The following is a 17,317-nucleotide window of genomic DNA, read 5'->3' as shown; positions in this document are numbered from 1 at the left end:
GACAGATAAGAGAAATTCAATGCATGTACTATACTTCGAATTTTAAAAAACTGACAAGTTTCTGTACCAGAGATAAATTACTTAGGTACCACCATGGAATGAAAAGAATTATACAGTAATGGATAAAATACTGGTATAATAGCAGAACACAAAAAGATACCTGAACAAGGATGTTTCAGACTATTAAAGAAGAAAAAAGTGGATTAAATATAAAAATTGGAAACTAATTTGATGACCACTCCTCTATATCTCCCAGACTGGATAGTGTACATGACTAGAAAAGGAAAACCAAACACTGAATGAATCCATTTTTCTGCTTACTCCACTCCTCATAGGGCAGGAAGTGTATAGACCTGTCAAGGATGGCCACACAGATGGAATTTAGAGCTGTTGCGCCTGCACTATTGGACGAAGGTAGCACTTATGATGAGAGATAAACAGTTATTTTAACAAAGACAAACAAGTCTTCTAAGCTGTCAGTGATTTTAATGTCAGACAAACAGTGACTAACAGAGGGTGCTTCCCCCAGATTCCCTTGTGTACCACAGAGCAACGATAGGCATCAATGTTCTTCCCAGGAGAAAGGAATGAGGAAGAAAAAATAGGTCTGAGTCAAAGGAAAGCTGAGCTACCAAAACCATGAAGCAAGCAATGTGTCTGCAGGCAAATAAAAATGCAAACCCTGCATGGTTATTAGTGCATGGAGCAGGGGGAGACAGTGTCTGTAGCATGGCTGAAAGATTGTCTGATTCCCTTCCTCCAAATGGGGCTCTGCAAAGCTCTTCCACTTGACTTTGTGCAGGGTTCACTTGTGTACTATATGTGGCAAGTATTTCCTATAACACATAAAAAAAACTCCTGAAGCCATGCAATAATACAAAAATGTAATATGTATTAGGAGTAAACGTGAGCCAGTATGGTATTACACCAGTGCTCCACCAATAAGAAAAAATGCACAAATCAGGCAGCACAGAGTAACTGAGTGGTTGCATAGGGCCAGTGATGAGGGAAGAGCAAGGACCATCTATGAGTTCAAGAAATAGAAAGAAGAAATGTCTATGGAGGAAAAAACAGAGGGGGAAAGAGCAGAGGGCAGATATGTTAGTCTGGATAAGGCTTCATGATCTTATGTGCTTGTTAACTAGTCCTAGGTGGTTTGACTTCTGAAAATATGTAAATAAAAGCATTCTTGGAGTACCGTGAACAAATTAGCAGGATAATTATTATTAAAAATGATACTCTAAAAGCTTACTCTATTTTTTATTATGATGTAACATTAAAATGAGATTTTAACTAAAATATTTAAACCAAAAGTTTCTTCAGGAATCCTCAAACTATCCTCGTGAGTATATGCATAACAATAGGCTCCTTCATTATGTACAGAACTTTTGCATCAGTCACTGAATAATAATTATTTTCTACTGTAGCTTCATCCCAGCCTACCTGGAGTTTCACAACATTGCAGCAGAAAGTTGCTTTCTGAATAGGCAGCTCCTCAAACAGGCCGTGATCTACCAGATGCTAAGAGGATACACAGAAACATGAGGGAGGGCTTAAGCCAGCATATAGGAAAGAAACCAGATGTGTGAGAAACATTATACAGGCACTGTCAAAAATGAGAAAATAAATAGCCTGAAGAAGCAGATGGGTGGACATGGTGACAATAATATCAAACAACAAAATAGACAATAAAATGCTAGGCAGGGGGAGAAGGAAGGAAAAATTCCCTATACTTGGAGAGAAAAACAGGTAAATATGAAAATTTTTGAAAATAAAATGAGGATTTGAGTGTTTTTCTGAGATGTGTGTATGCAAAGATGCATAGCAAAGATAACATCAGTAGTAATAATTGTCATATTGTCTGAATTTATCAGGGTCTCAAACAGGTTAGTGACTGTGGTGTACAACTATGATTAGAACTATACGTGGCCTCAAGATGAAAGGTACAAATACTCAGATCTTATTAGGTGCTCCTTAGACATTTTTTAAATAGTTATACAAATACACTGGTACAATCTTAACAGAGCTACAGCATTTTTAAACAGGGATAAAAGTATCCATGCACAAAGCCGTACTGGTTTTATTGATATTATACAAACATTAATGGTATCTTTAACATTTAGTTCACATTATTCAAAACCCTTGTGTAGATAACCATCGTTAAGTTGATTTGCAGCTGTTACTAGGTGGCAATATCTGCATTCAGTTTTCAGTGGACTCTTAGTTTCTGCTTCAAACACCAAACTTCTGAATTGATTTTTGATGTAGGTATTTTTCCTCAAAAATCTCAACATTGAAAGGAAGAAAATGGACACCAGTCTAGAAGAGCTTTATTGATACAATGGATTTGATCTTTGTCTGATAAATGTTGATACTCAGGCAAAGCGAGTGCTTCAATAGCTTTCTCTATGGTTCTTTGCATTTCATTTACATTAATTAAAATAATTGACTAAGTATAGAGTATATTAGAATCCAATCTACCATATCTTTGGAAGGCATAACATCTTTGGGTAGTACTAGAAAAGTGATCTGCCTAAAGGCAATTCACTTGTTTGCAGCAGGCTGGGAGACATGGAAAATGTCAAAATGAATACAAAACAGGCAACAATATGGAGGAAAAAAGAGGACTAAGACCAAACAAATGTTAAGAGGTTACTATAATAATTTTCAACACTGTGACTTCCAAGTTACATTGTTGTAATAGAAAGAAGAAATCAGGAAGAAGTTAGGATAAATTGACTAATAGGAGCAAGACGTCGCTGAAAGACACAATAAGGCCTCAAAAAGACAGTGAAAGTAATTTATTGACAGCGTAGGTAAGCATTGCTAAAAATTTTAATGAATTCTGAGCCTCAGTGTTCACAAAGGAGGATTGGGAACAGATGCCAGAAACAGACATAAATTTAACAGCAGAGGTGGAAAGCATACTGAAGAAACTCAAGATCGTGCCAGAAGAGGTGACCTAGAAATTAGAACATTTAAAGACTGACAAAACTAAAGGACCAGAAGGTACACATTTGATGAAGCGTCCCAAAAGAGATAGGCAAACCTTTAGCAAGTTTATTTATAATCCCTTTGGAATTGAAAAGGGCAAAGTAGCACATATTTAAGAAGTAATCTAGCTAAAATCTAGAAAGCTTGACTTCTAAGATAAAAGGTGAACCAAATACTTTAAAAGGTAAAGGCATCAATTAATTACATAGATTTTCGAAAGCTGTACAAGGCCACGCGTGTGAATTCCAGAATCACTCAGAAGTGCTTTCAGTCTGAAAGCCATGTGAAATTGTTGTTTATCTACTAGTATTTTTAAGTTCTGTGTTTCTTACTTTTGGTACCCTTTGTATGTTAATGAGCTCTATAAAATGGCAGGTGATCACTCTTAATGTATGTGAATACTGGAGACTTTGCCATACAATTCTAGCAATAAGAAGACATTGAAAGCATTGGTTCATGAGCTCTGAGAGTAGAAGTGAAAAAGGGAAAAGGAACAAGACTAAATTTCAAGCCTTACACTTTCTATTCGGAAGAAGTACCACCATTTGTTTGTGGTTTTATGGCTCTGGCAGGACTGGGTCCCCACAATTCCAGAAAGAAGTTGACTCAAAGAAAGGCCACGAAGATGATCAAAGGGCCGGAAAACCTGTCCCATGAGGAGAGACTGAAGGCGTTTGGTCTTTTCTCCTTGGTGAAGAGAAGACTCAGGGTGACCTTCTCACAGTATTCAGCCACTTAAAGGGCAGGTGCAAAGAAGCTGGAGACTCTCCCTTCACAAAGAACCACATGGAGAAGATGAGAGGCAACAGGTTCAGGGTTCATTAGGAGAGCTTTGATCTTGATACAAGAAAGAAATATTTTATGGTGAGAAGGATCAGTCGCTGGAAGTGAAGTGCATTCATTCCTAGAAGTGCAATTAGACATGATGAAAAGTAATCTCATCTACGCTCCCATTCCCATGAAATGTTGAACCAGATGACGTTTCAAGGTTCTTTCAAATTTTGTCTGTTCTATAATTCTATTCTATCATGAATTGGTTCATTTGCAAGACTGGTAGGAGCTGTTGGCTCCCATGAAAGTAGAGGCACCCTGCAGAGAGACCTTGACAAGGAGATATTAAGAAAATGCTTATTAATACACACAATCATATTTTCTATTCTATATGTAGGAGATGCTTTTGATATTCCAGGGAGTCATCTGTGTCTCTGCTTCTGGCCATGTGCTTTTTTAAGGCTGAATCTGACATTGCCAGGCATTTTCTCTGCAGTCCAGAATATCTTAGCCCTGCATTGCACACCTACAGGATGCTTGAAATGGCTGAAATTTCCAGCCCACAACTTCTGTTGCTTAACAGCTTTTTTTTTTTTTTTTTGAAAACATAAATCTGGCCCTGCATATGATTTTTAACCCTCTGAAAAAAACAACTCTGAAGTTTCAACTCATTCCTGATTTTATCAAAGGATTTTCCTCTGATATAATCCTATAATCCAGAAGTCTTATGAACTTAATTAAATTCAACAAAAAGAAACTATAACAACTACAGAATTGAGTTACTTTGCTTAGTTTGCAAAAAAGGTTTTATAGAAATTCAAATGGATTAACACTGACAAAGGCTGTAGAAAAACTATCTCTAGAGTTCATTGCAAAGTTTTTTTCAGAGAACTCAAGAGAAGTTTGCTGCAGGCCTGTTGATCTATGGTACTGGCAGTATGTTACATTAATGTCCTAAGGATTGACATATATATTATAAAGGGTAGTTATAAGTTCTAACAGTTGTGAATGAGGAAAGTATCAGACAAGTATAAGGCCAAAGTATCACTATTAAGACAGATTTTATTCACCTTATATAAAAGTAACCTGAAACACAGAATGTGCAGTAACAGGCTGAAATTTGATGACTGCACAAAACTGGAAAATAAGTCAAAATGAATGAGGTGGACACTAAAATAAAGAGCAGTTGGAAAGGCTAAGACCAAGGACAGATATATGGTTATGACATAATTCAGAAAAATATAAGAGAAAGACACTGAAGATGAAAGGAAAGATTTTCAATTTTCAAACAGCAATACAGAAAATCTAGGTGTAGTGGAATATATCACGTAAACCTTTGACCTATTGCTTATAAGCAGTAAATTGTAAGAAACTGAAACTGGGGCCACATAAGAGGACTTTGGAAATGTAACCGAGTGGGAATTATTTGACTGGTATAGAAATGGGACTAGGAAAATAGTGTTTTATTTGGCATAACACCCACAAGTAAAGGGTTACAAATATTGAATAAGGAAATTTTGAAGATGACTAAATTCCTGGGAGATATTTCATTTAAATTATATGCATCCAAAAAAACCCAAAAATCCCCCCAAAACCCAAAAAAACCAAACCAACCAACAAAAAAACCCCAAAACAACAACCAAAAAACAACAACAACAACAAACCCCCCAAAAAAAAGAAAAAACACAAAGAAAAATCTGACATAAGTCAAATAGCTTTCACTTGGTTTTAGTTAACATTCTGATGACTTTAAAAAATACTTCAGGTAGTTTATCATACTATACTGTTTAATTCTGTGAATGTAAGTTCAGTGAAGTTCACCTTCCAGGAAAAAAATGCTTGCCCCAATGCCCAGAAGGAATGGATAGCTTTTTGATAAATGGCTGCATCCAACCCTATGTCTAATCTCCCCGAAATGTTATCTTCCTCCAGAGATATGTTCTGTTTTGAGACTGCTGAACCCAGGACTAGGTAATGCCAGATCTGAGCTCTCTGCCTTCAGTCTGAGCAACAGAGCTGAGGTGTCTCAACAGCAGGCAGGAAGTGTGTTTCCCTGAATGTAGGGAAAGATCGGTTTTTCTCTCAAAATTTCTGGTCTCCTTTCTCCTGTAATGGTCCTGGGGTCACAGAGCCTCAGAATGGCTCCTTATCCAGTTTACTGGTAAGCTATGCAGCTTCCTCTGAAATCCTTTTCTATTAATTATGTCTAGTTTATTACCCCAACAGTGAATGCAAGGTTTACACTTCTGTTTGATTTCACTGAGATTGTCTTGTGAACTGGTGTGAGTATCTGATGCACCTACTCCAGTATATCTCTAGTGACAACAGATATGGAGAAAACCAAGATGCTCTGCAAGTTATTTGTCTCAGCCTTCTAATGCAGTCAGGCTTCTCATGTCTTGAGTCCCTGAACCTCCAGGCTGGGAGTCAGGGAGCCAAGTCCCTCCCATTGTAAGAAAATAGCAGGTTCAAGGCCACCTGGTGAAACTCAACAGGCACAAGGCTCTGTCCCCTGATGATCCCATGGTCCTGAGGGAACTGACTCATGTGGTTGAAAGTCACTCTCCATCCTATTTGAAAAGTCATGGTGGTCAGGTGGAAACCTCAGTGACTTGAAAAAGAGAAACTTCACATTTGTTTTTAAAAAGTGGATAAAGGAAAAATGGAACTACAGACCAATGCACCTTACCTCTGTTCCTGGGAAGACCATGGAATATATCCTAATGAAGCTGTGTTAGGGCACATACAAGGCAAGGATGTGACCCAAGACAACCGAAATGGCTTTACAAAGAGTGGGTTGTGACTGGTCAGCCTAGTGACCCTCTATGACAGTGACTGAAATGATCAACAAGAGAAGACAGACTGTTGTCATCTACTTAGGTTTCTGTAAGAACTTTTATACACTCCTATACAACATCCTTAGTTCTAAATTGGAGAGACATTCGAAGGGTTCGAAGGCTGGACTGTTTGGCAGATAAGATTATGGGTAGATGGACACACCCAGGGAGATCTGGTTAATGGCTCTATGTCTAGGAGAAGGCCAGTGACAAATGGTGTACCTCAGGGCTGTCTTGGGATCGTTGCTATTTAAAATCTTTATCAATGACTGAAACAAGAACATCAAGTGCACCCTCCGCAAGTTTGTAAATAGCATGAAGCTGAGTGGTGCAGTTGGCACAACAGAAGGCAGGGATACCATCCAAAAGGACCTGGGAAAACTTGAAAAGTGTGTTTAAATGAACCTAAAAAGGTTCAAAAATTCAAGTGCAAGGTGCTGCACCAGGGTTGGGAGAATCCCAGGTGTGAGTATGTTGACAGCAGCTCTGCAGATATGTTGGATAAAAAGATGGCAATGTGTGCTTGCAACCTTCAGCAGGGATTCTCCCCCTCTACTCTGCCTTCTTGAGACCCCATCAGGAGTAATGCTTCCAGCTCTGAGGTCCTCAGCACAGGAAAGACATGGATCTGTTAGTGTGGGTACAGAGCATGGTCACATAGAGTACTTGACCATCTCTTCCACAAAGACAGACTCAGAGAACTCTGGTTGTTCAGCATGGAGAAGAAAAGATTCTGGGAAGATCTCATGGTGGTGTTACAGCACCTAAAGGGGGCTTATAAAAAAGGAGATTGGCCTTTTACATGGGCAGATGGTGATCCGACAAGGTGGAATAGTTTTCAGCTGAAAGAAGAGATATTTCATTTAGATGTTAGGAGAAAATTCAGGTAAGGGTGATGAGGCACAGGGGAATTTTTGAGTGCCTTATCCCTGGAAGAGTTCAAGGCCTGATTGGATGGGGCCCGGAGCAAATTGATTTAGTGGCTGGCATCTGTGCCCATGGCAGGGAGACTGGAACAAGATGATCTTTAAGATCTTTTTCAACCCAAACTATTCTATGATTCTGTGGTCCCCAGTCGAAGTCCTATACACAATACACTGAGGATCTGGATGTAGAGAATGTAACTAATTGTTCCTGGTTCTTGTGCCCATCCTTGGATATCTTGTGCATCTTGTACACATGAAAGAAATGCAGAATATAAACAAGATGAAAATCCTGGGTTGACTCCAAACCATCATCACTTATCTGCATGTTTCTCATATTTAGCACATGATTTACCAGCAAGTGCTACAGTGAATTTCAATTTAACCTAAAGACAATGCAAAGTCACTAGAAACACTGAACATTTGGCAGTTTTTTAGTGTTCAACTATAATTAATAAGTGTGGTAACGGGTTTTTGTGAAAGGGTACAGCAGACAGCATAGAGAAAAGACTGGATTTTTTTCTGAGAGAGATCTGCTTTTTATAGTAATTGGGATATAAACACCTAAAATCAGGATTTTATACTGAAAGGGCAAGCTAACCTTACTAATGGTGATTACTCACTGTATAATAGAAAAGGAAATAAAAGCTTTTTTATAAAATGTATCAAATCCTAAGAGTGCTGTTAAACTCATTAAAGAAAAAATGAAGTTAGAGAAACTGGTCTTATTTTTTTTCACTCCCAGTAGAGTTCATTTCTACTTCAACAACTAAGCCAAGGTCACATTTAACTCACTTCAATTTCACCCAGTGCACAAGCTAATGTCAATAGTACAGCTGCCATGCAGAGCTAAAGACTGATGGTTAGACAAAGCCATTTACACAAGGCTGGGTCTTTCATCTTCTCTCAGCTAGTGACATAAGAAAGCACTGAGGTTATTCTCAACTAGAGACTAAAACTGGCATATTAGAAAAAATGTTATTCTCCTTAGCTGTCACACAAAGGATCTGAAGAAATGTAGAAATGTTTTTTTCCTTGGTCATCTAGGGAGATCACAAAGTGACTCTAATAGCCTTCACTCTGAAATTTTCACATGGTTTAAGTGATTGCCAAGTCTGATATTTTCCATTTACACTTCATTGCCATCAGAAAAAGAAAAAAATCAATATACCTACCTACTCAAGTGTGTCACAGGATGAGCTTATAAAAGAAGACATCAGTCTTTTTAGGGCATGAAAAATATACTTATTCAAATATATCTTATTTAAAATGACATAAATTGCAGTGGTTAGTCAAGATTCGATTTCCTCTAAAATATAAGACTTAAAATATTCCCTGACTTGCCAAGGAATAAGAATCCTTCAAACTGTTGATATGTACAAATGTACTCGTTTTCTGTTGTAAGTTATACCTGCCACAGTGTACCAATGTGAGTGACTACCTTTAGGAATTTTAATGGGAAGGTGAGATCTAACATATCACATTTCTCTGAGATGGCGCAAATAACTGGAACTTTGCCAAAGCATGGGAGCAATAGCTTTTATTATTATTATTATTTCAATTATACTATGTGTGTGACTTTGAGTTGCCTCAGCTTGTTGGCCCTAATATGATTCCACGTGATGTCATGCAGCTCTAACAAGCTCAAACACCCTAAGTAGAGCAATCTTCTCCTCACATGCTATAGCTCTTACATATTTTACCTGCCTTGTTAAAGATTTCTAGCAATTTTGCTGCAACAGTATGCAATGTCTTTGTTTTAGATTAAGAAAATATCATAGATACGATGGAATTGTCTTGTCAAAGATTTGACTGCCTGGACACTGTCAAGAACATTTGACAAGTGAGAGCCAAATTTGTCCCTGACTGTTCTGCTCTCAATGGAAGCTGACAGGTCATCATTCACCTTATGATGTCGTTTCAACCCCATTATCTTTTCTACCTTGTTTTAGCACCTCTCTCTGGTAGTGAGTAAGATGTTGAAAAACTGAGGTGGTATTTCAGGCTATCTGCCAGCAAGTGCTGAATAATAATGGAATTTGTTTGCTTACAAATTGAGCAATTGAATTTAGACATTGAGGGGGTCACCTCTGTGATTTGTCCCATCCCCAGATGGTCAATCATCTAAAAAGGCAGAATTACAGGGTCAATCGCAGAACTCTTTCCCCCATGTGGTAGCACAACATACCAACCGTACAACTACTAGGCCATCCCCCACAGTTACAAGTATTTCAAGGTCAATTTATCAATTTAACAGCTTCATCTTCTTAATCACTAAACTTCTGTCTCTTTGAGCTTGTGCTGAAAGACTGTGGCTGCTAATTAAAATGGAGCTTTACTAGCAAGTACACAAATTAGATCCTGTCAGTAAGTTTATTCTAACTATTGGTCATTTCTAAATGCCTTTTTAATCCCCTAATTTTTACATTAAAATTCAAAAGCCTAACAATCTTAATCACCCCTACATCAAATTCATCATTAAGAACAGGAAGCCAGATGGTATAATTTTGATTTACCGGACTTCAGCGTGAATTAATGTACTGAGTGCCGATAATGAATACATCAAACCTGATATTGCAGAAACCTATGAATCTGGCATGTTAAATTAATAACACACTTTGCACAATGAAAGCATGTAAGCTCATATAAAACTGAGGAGTAATGGTCCCTTTTATTTTAAATGGTCTTTATTAGCCTCCAGTTTTGACTCTTAAAAAAAAAAAAAAAGAGAGAGAGATGAACACTGTGGTTAAGAAAGTTCTGTCTTTTTCCTATGTGGTTTTTATTTGTTTGTTTGTTTTTAATGTAGGTATAAAGTGAAATGAAAATAAAAGTATAAGTATCCACCTTATTGCAAACTTTATAGTTGTGAAAGTTATACTGGTGAAGAAAGGGCCCCAGTGAATTGTCTTCAATTTGTTTTGAAATTATGGTTAAAGGTTTGACTGGCTTGCTTAACTTATACCAAAAACTTCTAGTACAATGCTGTTTGCTACATGGAATAGTTATTCATTGCCTGGAGTATGCAATAAATTATGCATATTATGCCGCTTTTAAACTTTTTTAATATATTCTTTTATTTCTAATTTGTCCTGCTTCTTTTTCCAACATACCTATGATGACTATAGGTGAATACCACTTTATTAGAACACAAGACCAGGAATTAGTTTTACTGAAAGACAGTGGAATCATATGTTTTGAAATAGTTGCTATAAAAAAACCACCAAACTACTAGGTAGGAAAGGTCCATGTCTACCGCATTTCCTGATCTGGCTTATATAGCGTGGAGAAGGCATAGATTCTAGCATTCTTGAAAGAAAATGGATTAATATCAAATTTGAACCAGTGAGTGGCTTGTGCGGTAGAAGTGAGAGATACACAGGGCTGAAATTGCTTTCATATGTCCCTTCTGAACACATAATTTCATATTTATTTACCATAAATTAAAAATAGTGGACCTATATTCTCTAGTGGACCTATAAATAAAAGGAATTCCACCTAATTCCTATTAACACCAACAACAAAATTCTTTGACTTGAGTGAAAACAGGATTTGGCTCAAATACCTCACTGAAGGCATTTGAGGTGGGAGGTAGGATCTGAACCTACATTTTTCAGATATATAGTAGCAACACAAATCAATGTATATTCTCCAGTATGAATTCTAGATCTGAAATACATCTGAGTTATATAACTCCTAACTGAAATATAGTTAGGCATGTTTTTACGGTCAACAATCTGAAATGTACAAATGTGGGCCTATAGATCATAAGCCAGAAAGGCAGGATGAGACTGGTCTCTGTTTTAGAAACCACAGACTGTTTGCTGTAACAGCATTTAAAGAGTTAGAAGATGCCTAGTCCAGGACTGAGCAGGATAAAGCTGACTGAATAGGTTAGCACGAGCATAAACATTTCCCTGGGTTTATTCTGTCTCTCAATTTTCACACAGTAAGTAAACGTTTCAACAGTCTCAGTGTAGCTGTAGGAAATATATTCAATATAGCAAAGGTAGGATAATACCAGGGAAAACACTGCAAACCTGAATAAGGTGCTACTTTGCAGCCAGTTTTCCTTATTGCATGAGTGTGTTCTTGCACTTATCACTATGGCATACAGTTTGTCCTGCTTAGAGATAAACTGCTGAGATTGATTCCTAAACAAAACAAGGGCTGCATTACGCATTTGTCTGGAGAGGATATAAAAAAACCTCTTACGTGTCTCCTTTCTGTATTTAGGTTTTTTACTCTTAGAAGAAGTAGTACTTTACTAATACTTGAGGAGGGATGGGAAAGATAGTTGCTCCCAAAAAAAGCAATTTATGCTGAAAACTGTCCTAGAAACTTGGATGGGAAAAGTCAGTTGTTCCTGGATGGAAATGTTTCTCACTCTTAAATCTCTAGTTGAAGTTCATTTGACAAACCTATTATAAAATGAATAAATGTAGCTCTGTGTGATTTGTCCATTGTCAACATGTTAATACAATTTATTTGAAGGTAGATTGATGAAGGATGGCTGAAGGAGTTTACCCTCCTGAGTTAAAGAATAGAAAATCCTTTTTCCTTAGCATTTCTCTTTTTTTCTTAGAAGTTCACAAGAGTAGATATACAATTATCCTCGACTTGCTGATGCAAAGGAACAGAGCATTTAGTTTCTTGTCACTGTCTCTGAAATTCCTAAAGGTACAATTAGCATTTCATTTGACATAATGTTGAAAGGTTCATAGATTGATCTTCCCTAAAATGCAGCAAGAATTTTTTGAAATGCAAATTTTGACATTTATTAACTTTTATTCCAGATCTGTTTATAGACTGTAAAACTGTGCATACATTTAACTCAAAGAAGCTAAAAGGACAATGTTTAGGTGGATACTCTGTGTTATAATAAAAGTCTATTTTATTGTTTCAACAATGAAATTTTTATTATCAGAGATTTATGATATCAGCACAGCAGTTTTTACTGCATGATTCACAGTGTTTTTATAGATGTATATTCAACAAAACAAGGAGAGAAATTGTACTGCAGTGCTCTCTCTCAGGAGTGCATTTCCCCATTGAAATAATGTCAGCAGTTTTCCACCTTCAAAGCCCTATGTTTTCAAATCAATTAACAATTCTAATTGTGCTGGAACAGTTGTTCACTTAGCTTGGCAAATGGGACAGGAAACATTATTTCCTTTCTTTGCCTAAAATGAAGACTTTAATCTTCTGAACCATATTTAACATATGAAAAAACACACATCTGAAAAGTTAGGCAGTTTGGAAACTCACTCGATTGTAAATATTGTTTTTCTCAGTGTTCAGGCCACAGTAGAAGAAAGGAACAAGAGCACTACGTTTTCCCCTCTGGCTGCCAGCAAACCATCTTAGGATTCATTCTGAATGTTTCAGATGAGATTTGTATCTATCTGGACAGCTGTAAGAGTTATTGCTTTTGTAAGATGGTAAAACAAACACTGCTTCTGACCTAACTAGTGATACCAGAATGCAGATCTCTATCATATTACACAGGACTGACATAAAGCAAGTAATGCAACATGCCAGAGCCAAGACTTGAAGGCCAAATTTACATTCCATTTTATTTATATACATATATATTGTGTGCTTAAATAGAGGCATAGTAAAAGATATAATTACTATGACTTCATGCAGAGACTCACTTCCAACAGTTAAAATAAAGGTGCCTGTTTCTTTTGCAAACCCCAAAGCCATTTACCAGAAGGGCAAAATAAAATTATCTCACTTTACAAGTGGTAAAAGTCTGTGGTACAGTGTAGAATCGTGTAACAAGCCCTCTTTAGGACTCAAGATATTGCTTTATGCTGAACAAAATAAAAATTCTTTAGAAAAAAAAAAAAAAGGTACAAAAAGTACAAATATGCTTTCATGGCTATACTATATCTTTGCATAGCACACTTGCATTACTCAGGTCATAAAATCAGTAATAATAAGGTGATACTAAAGGAAGTACCAGTACAGATTATCTGTATGAAGGATCTGTGAGCATTAACGTACATACTCACCTCAGTCCTAACCTTATGAAGGAATTTTTCAAGTATATCATAATAGTCTGTACATTAAATTTGGGGATGGTTAGAACACCATTTTTACCACAAATTTGGCCATGTCTTACTGCAATCTAAGCAGTCTTCACATGCACTGTTGGAGATGCTGTTTTTAACATTGTGCTTATTCAGATCCATTCCAGGAAAGAGATAAAGAGATTTGACTTTCATAGTTTCATGTGGGGTTTTTTCCTTTTACTGCTTTGCAGTCATTTAAATGTCTTTAGTATTTATTTCTTTGCTTGTGTGATGGTGCATTTAGACAGGACATCAAAGTAAAAATGGTAACCAACTTTTAGGAGTTAATTGGAAATTTGGGGTCTAGAGTTCAATTTACATGAGTACACAAAGATGACACACTTTTTCCCACGTCTTTGTCTGTTTAGCACTGACACAAGTGGCCTGGCAACCTCATGACCAAACTCAAAAAACACTGCTATGATGGATAATACTTTCCTATTGCATAAATTTAATTTTTCACTGATGAGGAAAGTGCCTCGTATGCCAGAGGAATGGCATCGTAGAAAGATATTTGTCCTGGTATAATTTTTAAGTTTCTGATTCAGAGCCTAAAACTTGACTCAAAGCAGGATCAAAAGCTAGATGAAATTTATCAGAAACTATGGCACTCTGGACTGGTGAAGAAAAGGCTACAAGAAGCAGGCGGGAAATGGTCAGTACCTAACTGCCATGCATGGAATTGTAATAGTATTTGACACGGATTTAGGTCTTTTTGTCTGCTTCATCATACATCTCTTTGCCCCTCTTTGCAGAGCTTGGTATCAATCTCCTATTTTGTAAATGATGAATTAAGATAGACATTATTCAGGTTACTCAGTCACAGTGACTAGCATCTAAATTCAAGAGAGCCTGCCTACCATCCCAGCCTGCCAAATATTCAGTTTTTTCTGCCCTCTCAGTGGTGATGTGTAGTCATAACACCTAAACTGGGTAATGATAGGGGACAACATTAATGTGATTTGCTCAATGATTTTGTCTAAGCTGATAAGAGAGATAACAGAAGAATGCAGATATGTGTGTGCCTCTGCAAATGCATAGACATATTTCACCCTGGGTGACTATGCCTTTAGAGTAATACTGTTTCCAAGAATAGATTTAGGCACCTAATCTGAGACTCAGAAGGAAATTAGATCAAAACAGTATCCTTGGAAATATTTGTTGCTCACTAGGCACCTTGATTTGTCACTTTCCAGGAACAGCAGGAGGCACACTAAGATGCCCTAGTTCTTGCCTAATATTCCTTTTCATTTTGAAAATTGTGCCTTTCTCTGTTTAAGTTTCTCTGGGGCTCCATGCAGTGGCTTTTTTTGCTGATTTCATTCCAGCACTATCAAATTGCCTCTAAAATACAAGGGAAATTTTTATCATTTTCCCTGAAAAATAATGGGGTTTTTTTTTGTATGTCTAGTGGCTAGAACATTCATACAGACTGTCCCTGTTCCATCACATTCTCCCGGGAGAAGATTCTGGTCACTATGATAGTAGCAGCTATGAACACCTCCACTGAGTGTGAATGTTTAGGGCACCTATTTTAGATGGAGAGTCCTGTGTTTTTTGTTCCTCTTTGCAATGACATTGCTGACTTTTGCATTCAACAATCATTGGCTTATATTCCAAAATGCCAGATATTTTTGGGGAACAGAACCTGAAATCACTAGACTAGAAAGCCATACTTCCAGCTTTTTCTTTCTGGCCCAACAAATCTTGAATTCACCTTGTCACAGTAAGACATATCTTACAAGCAGGTTAAAACTAGAGTCATTTCTTCCAACATGTATTTAGCTTTCAAGACTAAAGCTTCTATGACAGAAATATAAAAAAGTTTGTGTCCCAAAAGCATATTTTTTCCCAATTTCGGTCAACTGGTGTAATAAGTTCTGTTACCCTTTTTTTACAAATGTTGCTTTTTTTCTTGCATAATTTCTTAGGGAGAGAAAACAATACTCCTTCCCCAGAGGGGGGAGGATTCTCTAAATAAAAGAGAACAGCAGAGCAGACTTCAGCACTGAATCCTTGCTGTCTGCACTGCTTAACTCTTAGTTGATATCCCTCTTATGCTGACTGCAAGGTAAATCTCTCTATAGGAGACTAGTCCTAAGGAGTATAAAATCTGTCAGTCAGATGGCCTTGTGGCAGCAAGCCAGAACCTGGTTCTTTTTTATTTGCTGGTATAGATACACCCAAACTGGCTGCAGTGCTTCACTGTGACAAGTAAGTTTGAGAAGACTGCTATGTCTGTGGCTACACAGTGATCTTTTTCTTTCAGTTGGAAGTAAAAACATTATTAAATTCTTTGGGGAAAAACGTATGGAGGGGCTTTCCTTCAAATAGGAAATTTTTGTGGTGTGGATTCTTAGGTGACAAAGTGCCTTTCCAAAGTCCCAGGGAGACATGTCAACATAAAGAAGGCACAGGACTTTAGCTAACCCGTATCACTGACGTTACTTAATCAACTTGAGCTGTTCTGGGTACCCCTCTTTGAGAGAGGTAAGTATCTCAGATACGTAATACGATGTTACAATTTCTGTTCTAGGGACATTGCTAAAGTTAAGAACTATGACATCTGCCTCTGTCCTTTATCAAACTTAACCTTGTCACAATTTGACCCAGAACAAAACTCCTTGACCTGGAAGTACATGGAGAACCTGCCTCTCATTTGTACTTCTGGAGAACAATGAGCTATTCACTTCTGCTATGCTGCAAGGCTTATTCGCTTTATGGTCAATTCTGAAATGTCTCTGAGAAGACATTATCTGGGTTATGTATTATATGTGTCATGCTTTAAAAAAAAGAAAATCCTTTTCTGACCTTATTCCATGCTTATAGTCTCATTCTTAAAAGGTAAATATACTAAACAGAAAGTGCTAGCATTTGCTGTATGTGTGGTTGTCTATGCTTAGCTTTATTTGGGGATCCTGTCCCCTCCTGTCACTGTTCTTGCAGACACGGCAGAATTTATGCTTGAAATCTGCTGCTCCAGAGTTGAAGAGAGTTTGGTATCTAAAGTACTGTGAACACATACAATGCTGTAAAAGTCACTGTGATTTGGAATGGCTTATTCTTGACCACTCTTTGCCTTCGCCACTGTGTAATTCATTCCTGCTATTCTCTTTTTTCCTATTCTTTGTACCTCAGAGCAATTGATTTCTTTTGATAGGAGGTTTGATTGATGCTGTCTTGGCTAGATATCAGCTTTTTGAATTTTGTTTCAGTGCTTTGTACTGTGGAAATTGTGTAACATTTGAATATTATAGACGCCTGAGACAAGATTAAATAAATAAAATTAAGAGTTGTATGAAATGTTATCCTCCTTTGTTTTTCTTTGTATATTTTGGTTTATTTAGTGAATAGCTACATTTTTCAAGTGATATTTGTTAATATTTATCATAATATTAATAATTTGGGGATTTCTATCCTGAATGTTTTTTTATTTTTATACAAAGTATTGTATGACACTTATTCCAACTAAGTAGATTATTTTTCCTGTCATTTATTTCTTATAGTTCAGCATAACTTAGATACAATTCATAATAATAGGATGATAACATGCATATTGTTCTTATTTTAATCCTTCAGTTTTATCTTAAAATAGGGAATTAGAGAAAGAACTGATTTCCCCTTTGTTACCAATGTTTATTTACAAAAAACCTTATCTAATGAAAATATTTAATCTTCTTTTATGGAATTTTAGACTTCTAACATCAGTTGA

The sequence above is a fragment of the Sylvia atricapilla genome, chromosome 2 (assembly GCF_009819655.1).
Source record: "Sylvia atricapilla isolate bSylAtr1 chromosome 2, bSylAtr1.pri, whole genome shotgun sequence".
NCBI lineage: Eukaryota > Metazoa > Chordata > Aves > Passeriformes > Sylviidae > Sylvia > Sylvia atricapilla.
Note: the sequence above shows the minus strand (reverse complement) of the source record.